Here is a 4,199-nt window from a genome sequence, read left to right as displayed (position 1 = left end):
CTACATTACCCATGATGCTGTACAGAACATTCCACCAATTTAGAGGGTCGCAGCTTGTTCTCAGTGGTTGCTTACTGGCAAGTCAAAATTGCCCATTTATTTGTCTATTTTAATTCCAGTGTAAGTTAATGCAAGGTTTTGTTTGGTGATTCAATAATTCAGTATTAAATTTTCTTTATAATAAAATTGACAACACATATCACAGGTACAACATTTATAAGAAATGCACAGTGCTGACACTATGCTGTGATTTACTTCTTTGGCATTTACCTCAAATACCACAAGGATTTGCTCTGTTTTTTTTTTGTTTTTTTTTATTAAATCTGTTTATTGAACTTTTACAATAATAACAGGATACAGGAGAATCGTGAAAAAATAGTTTCCCCCCACCCCACCCCCCCACACACACACAGAGAGAGAGAGAGAGAGAGAGAGAGAGAGAGAGAGAGAGAGAGATTTCCTATACAATGACTAGCTTTGTTTGATGCCTTCCAACAAATCCTCTGCATGATTGGAAGCAATTAAGCAATTAAACAACAAGGAAGGAAAAAAGGAAGTCTGCACATCAACTCAAACATACATAATTTTGCAACACAAAACCCTGGGCAGCTCTGCATGACATTCAACACTTGGGATGACGCATAAAAGAGCAAATGTTTTCCTCCCTGAGTCAGTAATGGCCAACAGGGAAGCGGCTACTCCTCAGCCGGGGCTTTTGCTGCACCGCACCCACCCACACACAGACAGAGAGAGAGAGAGAGAGAGAGAGAGAGAGAGAAAGAGAGAGAGAGAGAGATTTCCTATACAATGACTAGCTTTGTTTGATGCTTTCCAACAAATCCTCTGCATGATTGTCCACACTGAAGCAATTAAACAACAAGGAAGGAAAAAAGGAAGTCTGCACATCAACTCAAACATACATAATTTTGCAACACAAAACCCTGGGCAGCTCTGCATGACATTCAACACTTGGGATGACGCATAAAAGAGCAAATGTTTTCCTCCCTGAGTCAGTAATGGCCAACAGGGAAGCGGCTACTCCTCAGCCGGGGCTTTTGCTGAAACAGACTAAACAGTCTGACTGACTGACTGTCAACAACAATCAGAGCAGAGCACCAAGGCCAAAACACAACTACAGCGCTAGAGACGTTTTGCCCTCTCAGTGCTGCTGGTTAGATCAGCAGGGGATTACACTCGCCGTCCTAATGCTTTACTTGAAACAGACGCCTGTGTTCGGCAGTTCAATTATGGCTTGTTTGTCAATTCAGCTGACAAATTATTATTATTTTTATGTATTTTGATGAATGAATGAGTTCACATCTGTGAATGCGTATAATTGTTATTCACACAATAATATTGCATAGAGACATGTTTGTGACACAGGGTTCATCTCAGCAAGTAATTAACTTTAACTACTGCGGTTTTAGGTAGTATCATGTCATCAAAAGTGACAGAAAAAAAAACATTTAAAATGTTACAAAAGATTTTCTATTTCAAATAAATGCTGTTCTTTTAAACGTTCTATTCATCAACAAATCTTGAAAAAATGCATCACGGTTCCCACAAAAATATTAAGCAGCACAACTGTTTTCAACATTGATAATAATAAGAAATGTTTCTTGTGCAGCAAATCAGCATATTAGAATGATTTCTGAAAAATCGTGAGACACTGAAGACTGGAGTAATGATGCTGAAAATTCAGTTTTGCATCACAGAAAAACACTACATTCTAAAATATATTCAAATACAAAATAATTATTTTAAATTGTAATAATATTTCACAATTTTACCCTTTTTAATACACCATAATTTGCAAATAAATTCTTTAAAAATCCTACAATGTGATTTTCTGGATTTTTTTTCCTCATTTTGTCTCTCATAGTTGAGGTATACCTATGATGAAAATTACAGGCCTCTCTCATCTTTTTAAGTGGGAGAACTTGCACAATTGGTGGCTGACTAAATACTTTTTTTCCCCACTGTAAATGCCGCCTTGGTGAGCATAAGAGACTTTTTTAAAAAATACCAAAAATTTTACCAACACCAAATGTTTTAATGATAATTTACGTTTTGTATATACTTTCTCTGTCAGATGTAAAACTAATTCAGATTATACAATTCCCGGAAAAATAAATACCATTCACAACAATGCATCCACAAGAATGAATGCATGCCATACTCACACAGCTCTGTATAATTTAATCTGAGGCTGATCACCCAATGAGTACATGCTTCTCCACTCACCTCCCATAAGAGATAATATAAACACTAGGTCTAACAACTCTCAAACTCTCCACTTACTGCATTACAGCCTCCAAACAACGGCACATTTTCAACCCCAGCCTATTGTTTCTGTGGATCCTCAGCTGACTGTTCAAACCACACATGCGATACAGTAAAATACAGCACGAGTAACATAACTAAGCACATTTTCTTTATAATATAGGTCGCAATGAACAAGACCGGAGCATGTAATAACCCCAAACAGCAGAGAAACAATCCTGCGAGGTTAAAAAAAAGGGCTTTTTGTACATTTCAAAAGAGTCTGCGATCGAGCGTGCCATCAGAGCCTAACAGCATACCCGCTGTTACTGCGCCACGCTTTCGATTTCAACAATATTTACATGGGGGCTCTGCATACACACCACGCATGACAATGACTTCACTGTGGAGAAGCACAAATGAATGGATGCGAGTGTCAGGCAACTTACCCAAGTGTCTGCAGCACATAATCAGAGTCAGGCTGTTCACAGACAACGTTCCAGCGACACACGCATGCACATGCTGACACATACACTTAAACAACCTGCCTGATGACAGGTAATGGGGGACAGTCAGGAAAATAGCAGGTTTGCTCCCTTTATTATTTCAAATCTTGCCTGTCTCTCCTCTTTTCGATTCACACATCACATGTGGTGCCGAGCAGCAATCCACGCAGTCACGTGAAGGAAAGTGTCACGTGACAAACCTAGATTCCCCGGGCTAGGAGTACCTGGGGAATATAGGGAGACCGTGGGAGGGAGAGAAAATAGGGGAACACCAGGGGGCACCGTTTTCTGGTTCCTATTCGAATTCTCTCAGCCTCTCGGTGCAGGTGGCATCACGCATTCAAATTAAAATGAAAGAGGGCGAATGAAAGCAGCTGCGGACAGAGAAAGTGATGCCTGGCGTGAGAGAGTAAGAACACTGCAGAAATGCCTCTGAGTTTCAATGAATATTTATCAGCTGTGCCAAACTCCCCCCACCACAACCCCCAACCTCTTCTTGGAATGGAGCCTAATTCATTTGAATGCTTGCCTTTGTTAACAGCTAAATCAGCAGGGCCGTTTGCCACTCCTGAGCTGCTGCAAGACGCACTCTACACTGCGTCACACATGCACTGGATACCTTGCGAACAGACTGTACTAGCTTGCTCTGCTTCAGGGTGACAAAACCTCCATTGTGTAAACACACAGACACTTTTCCACACTGTTATGCACCCAACTAACAGCTCTGACACTCTGCTCTCCCCCAGCACTCATTGATGAGCGTCAATCTGCAGTCAAAAGATGTGCCATGTGCCTGAGACTGGAAGTCAACAGCCAAAAGAGTAACATTTCACTGTTAAAATAGTAAACAATTATTATATCATATTATAAATTATGTCAAATAAAATGAAAATAATAATAATAATATTGTCATTTAAATGTAAAACTAATATATATATATATATATATACACACACACACACACACACACACACACACACACAAATACATATGAAGAGTTCAGATGCAAAAGCCTTTAAGTGCTATCTGAATTTTTATTTATTTATTTATTTCTCAGGCTCTAATGTGTAGGTTCAGTAACTTCACTTTAATGGCTATGAATAGGTTCTTTTCATTGCCATTAAAGTGAAATAACATAAATTTCCAAGCTTTTGTAGAATTGTACAGTAAGAAAGTTATTTCCCTTAACCAGGAAACTAACGTTCTTAGAATTGACAAGACAGTTGACCCTGAGAGGTCAGCTAAATATCTACAGCGGATCTAAAATATGAATAGTTAATTATAACTAGTTATGGTTAGCTATTCATATTTCACATGAGCTGATTCGTTACAATACAGTGGTGTAAAAAAGTGTTGGCCCCCTTCCTGCTTTCTTACTTTTTTGCATGTTTGTCACAATTTAATGTTTCAGATCATCAAACAAATTTAAAT

This window comes from Sinocyclocheilus grahami, unplaced genomic scaffold (genome assembly GCF_001515645.1).
Source record: "Sinocyclocheilus grahami isolate Dianchi unplaced genomic scaffold, SAMN03320097.WGS_v1.1 scaffold302.1, whole genome shotgun sequence".
Classification (NCBI taxonomy): Eukaryota; Metazoa; Chordata; class Actinopteri; order Cypriniformes; family Cyprinidae; genus Sinocyclocheilus; species Sinocyclocheilus grahami.
Note: the sequence above shows the minus strand (reverse complement) of the source record.